This window comes from Phasianus colchicus, chromosome 36, assembly GCF_987193195.1.
Source record: "Phasianus colchicus chromosome 36, bPhaCol1.hap1.1, whole genome shotgun sequence".
Lineage (NCBI taxonomy): Eukaryota > Metazoa > Chordata > Aves > Galliformes > Phasianidae > Phasianus > Phasianus colchicus.
Genome location: NC_143471.1, coordinates 713084 through 722715, shown reverse-complemented (window position 1 = coordinate 722715; position 9632 = coordinate 713084).

Genomic DNA, 9632 nt, shown 5'->3' with positions numbered 1-9632 from the left:
CTTTCTTCCCCTCCCTCCCCCCCTCCCTCCCTTTCTTCCCCTCCCTCCCTCCCTTTCTTCCCCTCCCTCCCTCCCTTTCTTCCCCTCCCTCCTTCCCTTTCTTCCCCTCCCTCCCTCCCTTTCTTCCCCTCCTTCCCTTTCTTCCCCTCCCTCCCTCCCTCCCTTTCTTCCCCTCCCTCCCTCCCTTTCTTCCCCTCCCCCCTCCCTTTCTTCCCCTCCCCTTCTTTTCTTCCCCCTCCCCTTCTTTTCTTCCCCCTCCCCTTCTTTTCTTCCCCCTCCCTCCCTCCCTCCCTTTCTTCCCCTCCCTCCCTCCCTCCCTTTCTTCCCCCCCCCCCCTTCTTTTCTTCCCCCCCCCTTCTTTTCTTCCCCCTCCCTCCCTTTCTTTCCCCCCCCCCTTCTTTTCTTCCCCCCCCTTCCTTTCTTCCCCCCCCCCCCTCCCCCCTCCCTCCCTCGCTACCTCCCTATCAGCCTGGCTCTCACGCTGTTGTCCAGATGCCCATCCTCCTTTTCCCACACCTCCATGCTCTGCCCACATCCCCCTGTTTGGCTGCATCTCCCTGCGGATGTCCCACCCCACAGCCCCACTCACAGCCGCCATCCCCGGAGCTCTGCCCTCCCCCAGTCGCTCCCCCACCTCCCCAGGAGACCCCTGAGGGCTCTCCGTTCCCCCCCCACCCTTCTTCGCCCCCCGCTGCCCCTCGAGCCCCACTCGGGCTTCAGGCCGTGCGTGCAGGCCGCGCTGCCACGGCGACAGCGCGCCCTCCCTCCTTGCGGCGCGGGAAGCCGTCCCCGCGGCGACAGCGCATGCGCGCCGGCGTCTCCCTAGCAGCAGCGCCCCGGCGCGTCCTTTGCTCGAGCGACGCGCCGTTCCCGCTCCCCGCGGAGTGACGTCATCACCTCGCGACCCGAGGACGCGGCCACGCGGAAGTGGAGCGGGGCCCCGCGCTGCTCCGGCGCCGCGGCGCAGCCCCGGGACTCCGAGCGCCGCCTCAGCTTCTACGAGGCGGCGGGGTACCGGGGCTGGGGCTGTCCTGTCTTGGCCCCGTGGGTCCTCTGCTGCTCAGAGCCTCTGCTCGGCGGCGGGAGGTGCCCTGTGCCCCCCGCCCTTCCACCCAACCAACACAAGGTTTCACTGCCTTCCCCCCACCCCCCACCACCCGCCGCCGCGGGTCGCCCACAACCTCCCGAGTCCCTCAGTCTGACCACTGGGATTACGCTCTCCCCCCCCGTTCCCCGCCTCCACTTCCCCCATTCTCATCGCTGGAGTCCTCTTCCACCCGTCCCCTCAGTTCCTCCGTCACTGTCTGTCCCTGTTCCCCATTCTGACTCCCAGGGTTCCGTGTCTGTCTGTCTCTCACTCTGATCCCTTGTGTCCCCATTCTCGCCCCCCCACGAGTCTTCCCGTTTTCTCCCCTAGATTTGTCTGCCCCCCGTCCCTTCACTCTGACCCCCAGAATTCCCTGTCCCCTCAAGTTTCCCTGCTCCAATTCCCCCATTCTGATCCATAGAGTCTCCTACCATCCCCCAGTCCCCTCAATTTACCCCGCAGGGTCCCCTGTCTTCCCTTTCTCCCCCCGCTCCTGACCCCATTTCTGACCTCTACAGTCCCCTGTACCCCCATGCCCTCCTCCCTGCCCTCTGGAGTCCATTTCCCCTATGTTGGCCCCCAATTTCCCCCAACTGGACCCCCTTTATGTCCCAGAGAAGCCCCCCCCACAACCTCCAGTTCTCCCCTCCCACCCCTCCCTCCACCCCCAGACCCTCTTTCCTCTCATGTGGTCAGCCTTGTTCTCCTCTTTTCATTCCCCCCACTCTCTCCCCCAGACTCCCTTTCCACCCCACAGAAGCTCCACACAACTCTCCAGTTTCCCTCTTCCACCTCTCCCTCCATCCCCAGACCCCCTTTCCACCCCACAGAAGCCTCACTAGCTCATTTCTCCCCCTCCCACCCACCGCTGAACCCCCCTTATCCCCCATTGGAATCATGCAGAAGGATCTGCAGGAGAAGTCCTAGAGAGGTTTGGGTGCATCCAGTGGGTTCAGGACTCAACCAGAAGAGTCTGGAGATGTCCCAGGTGGGTTTTGGGTGTCCAGGGAGTCCCCAGGTTGATCCCGTGGGCCCCCGGAAAGATCTGTGAGCTCCCACCATGGGTCCAGGAGCACTGAGAAGTCCCTGGGCTGATCTGAAGATGGTCCCAGTCGAGTCTGGTACGGTCCAGAGAGTCCTCATGAGGGTCTGAGTGATCCTGGAGTCATCCAGAATGTCTGGGGATGTCCCAGAGAGGATTTGCTGGGTCTGGGGGGTTCTCATGTTGATCCATGGGGTCCGTGGATTCATCCAGAAGGGTCTGGAGATGTCCCAGAAGGATCCTGTAGGGTCCAGGGGGTCCCACGTGTGCCCAGGACATCCTCGGAGGCATTCAGAAGCAGCTTGAGGACTTCCCAGGGGAAGTGAGGACACCACATCGCATCGTGGTGTCACATCCCCAAAGTTGGGCACACTCCCAAAGTGTGAAGCTGGGGACAGCCCTATGTCATCCCCACAGTGTCACACCCCAAAGCTGGGAACAAACCTGTGTCACCCCAATGGTGTCCCACCCCGAAGTTGAGGACGCCCCTACAGTGTCACCCCATGAAGCTGGAGACACCTCTCTGTCACTCGAATGGTGTCACACCCCACAGGGTGTTGGGGCACCCCCACAGAGTCAAACCCCAGGGCCCCATCCAATCTGGCCTTGAACACCTCCAGGGATGCACGGGGCATCCACAAGCTCTCTGGGCAGCCTGTTCCAGCACCTCACCACTCTCATAGCAAAGAACTTCCCCCGGACACCCAACTTAAATCTTCCCTGCCTCAAACCATTTCCCCTTGTCCTGCTTTTATCTCTCCTTTCAAAGAGTGGACTCTTCTCCTGTTTGTAGGCTCCCTTTAGGTACTGAAAGGCTGCAATGAGCTCACCCCGCAGCCTTCTTTTCTCCAGGCTGAACAAGCCCAGCTCCCTCAGCCTGTCTTTGCAGCCCCCGATCATCTTTGTGGCTCTCCTCTGGACCCTCTCCAACAGCTCTGTGTCTTTCTTGTCCTGGGGGCTCCAGACCTGCACACAGTACTGCAGATGGGGCCTCGCAAGAGCAGAGTAGAGAGGGACAATCACCTCCCTGTCCCTGCTGGCCACCCCTCTTCTGATGGAGCCCAGGATCCCATTTGCTTTCCGAGCTGCAGGAGCAAGCAGCTCTTGATGTGGGATTTGGATGTGGGATTGGGATTGAGATTAAGAATGGCACTGGGTTACGGACATGGGATTGGGAGGTGGGACTGGGATATGGGATCGGGATTGGGATGTGGGCTCGGGGTTGAGATTAAGATGTGGGATATGGGATTAGTGATACGGGATTGGGATTGGAGATTGAGATTACGATGTGGGATGTAAAGAAATGTGCTCTGTTCACAGATGGATTGTGTCCTGTTGTGGGGAAGCGTTGCAGACGGAAAGCTGCTGTGTGGAGCCCCACACGACGAGCTGCAGAGGCCGCTGAAGGAAAAGGAGAATCAAGGCAATGTGCAGAGGTGAAGGCTGTCCAGCTGGCCTCATATGCTGCTGAACGGGAGAGGTGGCCAATGCTCCATCTTTACACGACTCATGGATGGTGGCAAGTGCCTTATGGGGGTGGTTCCAGCAGTGGGAAGAAAACCCCAAATAGGGGTAAATCTATTAGGGTTGCTGAGCTGTGGAAAGACATTGCTGCCCAAACAAAGAATACGGGTGTAAAGGTGTGCCATGGCGGTGCTCATGTGCTCAGCAGTCGGGCCGATGAAGGACAACAAAACAACCATCAGGAAGATCAAGCTGCCAAAATTGAGGCTTCGTTTATTTTCCCTTGCTTTGCTTTGGTTTGCTCTTTTGTTCTTCCTTTTCACCTCTGCTTCACATTGCTTTGCATTGCTTTCTAGTTTTCTTGCTTTGCTTTGCTTTCCTTTCTACTCTGCTTGTTCCCGCCTCTTCCCTTTGCTTTTGTTTTTTTCTTTTTTTTTTTAGTTTTTGTTTTTTAAATTTACTTTATGTTCTGTTGAGTCCTTTTTCCTTTTCTGACTTGTTTAACTCAAGCCTGTTCCCCGCGCTTTCCTTCTGTGCTTGGCGCTGTTGCAGTTCTGTCTCAATGTCACGAGTACCTTTGCATTCCTTTGCACTGCTTTTTAGTTTTCTTTCTTTGCTTTGTTTTCCTTTCAGCTTTGCTGGTTCTCTTTCCTTTGCTTTTTTATTTTTTTCTCACTGTTTTTTCATTTACTCTTTTTAGCTTCAGTTAGGTTTTTTTTTCTTTCCCTTTCTCTGTTTAATGCTTTACTTTGCCATGATATTGCATTGTATGGTTTTGATTTTTCTTTGCATGTCTTTTTTTTTGCTGTGCTTTTCTTCTGCTTTTTTTTTTATTATTGCTTTATTTTTGTTTGTTTTTTAAGCAAACATTTGTTTTGTTTGTTTCTTTTGTACTGTTTTGCTTTGGATGTTGTTGCTTTGCTTTGCTTTTTTTTTCTCTTGTATTTTTATTAAAACATTTTAACATTTATTTGATGTTGATTTGGATGTTGTTGGTTTTCTTTGCTTTTTTTTCCTGTTATTTTTTCTTACTGTGTTTTTCTCCTTGCTTTCCACTGTTTTCTTCATTTTGTCTTTTTTTTTTTTTTTTTTTTTGGATTTCTTTCTTCCCATTATTGTTCCTTTTCTATGAGTAATCCTTTTCATTTTCCTTCTTTTCAAAAGATTTTTCTGTGCTTTCTTTCACTTCAATTACATTTTTCTTTCTTTTCCTTTTTTTTTTTTGTTTTTCCATTCCTTTGGTTTCCTCTTTTGTTTTTCATTCCAAATTTGCTCATTGTTTTTTAGTTTTCTTTCTTTGCTTTGCTTTTCCTTGCTTTCTTGTTTGCTCCTTCTCTTTTTTTTCCTTTGCTCTGTTTCATATATATATATATATATATATATATATATATATATATATATATATATATATATATATATATATATATATAATCCTGATTAAACTTTTTAGATTTTTTCCTTTCCTTCTTTCTCCCCTTCCTTGTCCCCATGCCCGCCTGCTTCCTCTTACATTGCCTTTACTTACCTGACATTAGTCCTCTGGATTCCTCATTTTTATCTTTCCTTTGCTGACTTGTTTAACTCAAGCCAGCTCCCTCTGCTTTCCTCCTCTGCTTGGTGCTTCCTCAATGGCTCAGCTGGCTTCCCGCCTCCTGGGTGTCCTTGCCTCATGCCTCGACATGGACTGGAGGCTTTCATTAGATGGCTGGCACATCCGTGCCCGGTAGCTACCCTTTCCTCCTCCTCGGCATGACCACGAGCGCTTTCCCTTCCTCCAGAGAGATGGTTTGTCCTCATTAGCAGCCGCGGACTCCTGCACGGGCGCTAGCTGAGAAAGTGCATCTCTGGTGGAGGTCGCAGCATGCCCAGTAGCTACCCTTTCCTCCTCCCAGGCACGGATGGTTTGCTTCTGGCTGCACCACAGTCTCCTGTCATCTTTGCTCTGACATCAAATTGAAGAGCAAATATCTTTGCTCTTCTATTGGTTGGTGTGGCTTCTTTTTGTTTCCGTTTCTTGTCTCTTTTTCCGATGGGTCACATTGGTTTGCTCTCCTTTGGTCACTTCATTTCGTTTTCTCTACTGCTTCTTTGCTTAGCTTTTCAGTGTTTATTTCATTTTTATTTTTATTTTTTCCTGTGGTTTGCTTTCCTTTTTGTTGTCCTTTCTTTTCCTTGGCTTTTTGGTTTTCTTGCTTTGCTTTGCTTTTCCTACTTTCTACTTTGCTTCTTCCCTTTTATTCTCTTTGCTCCCCTTTTTAATGTATTTGGCATTTTTTCTTTCACGTTCTTGTTTAGCTGTTGTTTGCTGGGATTTTTTTTTTTTCCCCATCTTTGTCTGTATAAATCCTTTCATTCGCCATTGTATATTGTTGTCTTTGCTTTTTTTTTGTTTCTCCCTTTTTGGGTTTGCTTTGGATTTTTTTGTTTGTTTCTTTTGTTGTTGGATTTTTCTTTTTTATTATTGTTTTTCCTTTTTATCTTTTTTTTCTCTTTACTGTGTCATTTTTGCCCATTTCTTTTTGCTTTTCTTTTTTTTTATGCTTAGTTCTTTTTTTTCCTGTTTGTTTTTGTGTGTGTGTTCTATGGTAATTTTTGTATAGTGTGTTTTATTGTAACTTTTGTATTTGTGGTGTGTATTTTTGGTATTTGTGTTCTGTTTTTTTTTTTTTAATTTGGTTTTTGATTTGTGATTTCTGCTCATTTTGTTTCTTATTTTCTGTATTTGTGGTTTTTGTTTGGTTCCTTTTTGCTTTTTATGTTTTTTTTTTTTATGCTTTTTTATTTTTTGCTTTCTTTTTCGTTTTTAGTTTTTTTTGTCTTTTTGTGCTTTTTTTCGGTTTTTGTGCTTTTGTTTTTTGCTTTTCTTTTTATGTTTTTTATGATTAATTTTTGCTTTTCTTTTTAATTTTTTTCTGTTTATTTGTGGTTTTTGTTTTATGCTTGTGTGTTTTTGTTGTAATTTTTGTATTTTTGGTGTTTATTCTTGTTTTTTCTTTTCATTTTTATGTTGGTTTTGCTTTTTATTTTCTTGGGATTTTGTTTTTTTGTGTGTGTTTTTCTTTTTGTGCTTTGTTGTTGTTTTTTTTTTTTTTTAATATATCTTTGTGTGTGTGTGTGTGTTTACGTTTTTTGTCCTTTTGTTCTTTTCAGTGTTTTATGTGTTTGGCCTGTTTTGTCTCTCTTTGTATTCTGGGGTTTTTTTGAACTGTTGTTTGTTCTTTGCTTTTTTAGGTTTTCTGTTTTCTTCTCTTTTTTTGTTGTTTCTTGCCTTTTTATTTAGTTTTTACTTTTCTGTTTTAAGTGTTTTTGGTTTTGTTCTGAATGTCATTGCTTTGCTTTGCTTTCTTTTGTTTTAGCTTAGTTTTCTTACAGCTTGTTTTTTTCCTTTGCTTTCCACTGTTCTCTTCACTTGGGTTGGATTTTCATGGCAGTTTCTTTCCATTTCTTTTCTCTTTTTCCTGAATATTCCTTTTCATTTTATTCTTTTCTCCATTGCTCCTTTGTTCTTGGTTTTCATTCCTACCTTTCTTTTGCGTGGCCTTTCATTCTGCTTGCTTGACTTTGCTTTGTCCTTCTACTTTGCTAGTTCTCTTTTATTCTCTTTTCTTTCTCTTTCTTTTCTGTTTCTATTTCCGTTTACTTCCTCTTGCATTAGTTTGATTAATTTTCTCCCCTTTCTTTGTTTGAATCCTTTGCTTTGCAATGATATTGCATTGTCTGTCTTTGCTTTGTTTTTCTGTTCCTTATTGTAGTTTTGCTTTGATTTTTCTTAGTCTTTTTTTCTCCTGCCTGTTTTTCTTTCGTTTCGTTAGTTATTTATTTTCTGTTCGGTGTTTTGTTCCCTTGGATGTCATAGGCTTTGTTTGCGTTTTTTCCCCCTAAGTTTACCTACTTTCTACTTTGCTGCTTCTCTTCTATTTCTGTTTGTTTTCTTTTTTCTTTTTTTTTTCCATGTACTCTCCTTAAATTTGTAAGCTTTTTGATTGTCTCACTGTGTTTCTTTGCATTCTTTGCTTTGCCATATTCTTGCAGTAGCAGTATTTCTTTTTTATTTCTATTTCTATTATTTCTATTTGCTCCCAGAAATACCCCTTCTCTTACAACTGCCACACGCTTTCTCCCCAAAAAGCCTCCATGACAATGCCAAATGGGACACTTGCAACCAAGAAGAGGACACCTTCTCTCAGAAGGACCACTTTTCTCCCCAAGAGAGGAGATTTTCTCCCAATTGGATGACATTTGCGGTAAGAAAGACCTGTTTTCTTCCCTCAAGAGGACATTGTCTTTCCCACTGAGGACATTTTCTCCCAGAAGTACCGCTACTCTTAGAAACACCTCCATTTCCTCCCAAATCTACTCCATGACACGCCTCAGGATGACACTTACTCCCCGATTTGGAGCATTTTCTCCCAGAAATACCACTTCTCTCCCAAAGTGATGGCCTTTTCCCTCTCTAGCATCTGTTTTCTCACCAATACCTGGCATTTTCTCCCAGAAACACCAGCTTTCTCACGGATACATCACCTTCTCCTCCCCACATCAGACATTTTCTCCCAGAAATACCAGGACTCTGCTGAATATTTCCCATTTCCTCCGGAACATACAGCATTACACTCCGCAAGAGGACAGTTTCTTTCAGAAATGTGGCATTTTATCACAGATACACCATTTTTATGCCCAGTAGAGCTCCTTTTCTCCCACAAATAGCACTGCTCTTAGGAAGAGCTCCCATTTTCTAACCAAAATGCTGCTTTACACTCCTCCAGATCACACTTACCCCCATTAAGATGGCATTTGGTCACAGAAATACCAGCTTCTGCCCTCCAAATGGGACTTTGTCTCTCCAAAAGAAGACATTTTCTCCCAGAAATACCAGGACTCTTAGAAATACCTCACGTTTCATCTCAAGAATACTGCTTTCCACTCCTCAAGATCACACTGACTCCCATCACAATGGCCTTTTCTCCCACATACACCAGCTTTCTCCCAAATACACGACATTTTCTGCCACATACACCCGTTTTCTCCCACAGATGGGACATATTCTCCCAGAAATACCAGCTTATTCTTTAAAAAACGGCCTTTTTTCCCCAAAATACCAGCTTTCTCACAGACACATGTCAAGTTCCAACCAAGTCTGCTACTATCTCCCAGAAACAGCCGGTTTCCGAGAAATACCTGACATTTGCTCTCCCAAATACTACTTGACACTCCTCCAGAGGACATTTTCTCCCCTATTTACCATGTTTTCTCCCCAAGAGGCCACTTGGCACACTCCAGAGGACATTTTCTCCCCTATTTACCACGTTTTCTCCCCAAGAGACCACTTGGCACACCAAAAAGTCCACTGTTGCTCTCCAGTACAAGATATTCTTTCCCAACGGTTCCCTCTTTTCTCCCTCAACTCTCTCATTTCCTCCCAGAAATGCCACTTTTCCCTTGGAAATTTCACCTTCTCTTCCAAAAAGAGGAGATTTGCTCCCAGAAATACCCCTTCTCTTACAACTGCCACACGCTTTCTCCCCAAAAAGCCTCCATGACAATGCCAAATGGGACACTTGCAGCCAAGAAGAGGACACCTTCTCTCAGAAGGACCACTTTTCTCCCCAAGAGAGGAGATTTTCTCCCAATTGGATGACATTTGCGGTAAGAAAGACCTGTTTTCTTCCCTCAAGAGGACATTGTCTTTCCCACTGAGGACATTTTCTCCCAGAAGTACCGCTACTCTTAGAAACACCTCCGTTTCCTCCCAAATCTACTCCATGACACGCCTCAGGATGACACTTACTCCCCGATTTGGAGCATTTTCTCCCAGAAATACCACTTCTCTCCCAAAGTGATGGCCTTTTCCCTCTCTAGCATCTGTTTTCTCACCAATACCTGGCATTTTCTCCCAGAAACACCAGCTTTCTCACGGATACATCACCTTCTCCTCCCCACATCAGACATTTTCTCCCAGAAATACCAGGACTCTGCTGAATATTTACCATTTCCTCCGGAACATACAGCATTACACTCCGCAAGAGGACAGTTTCTTTC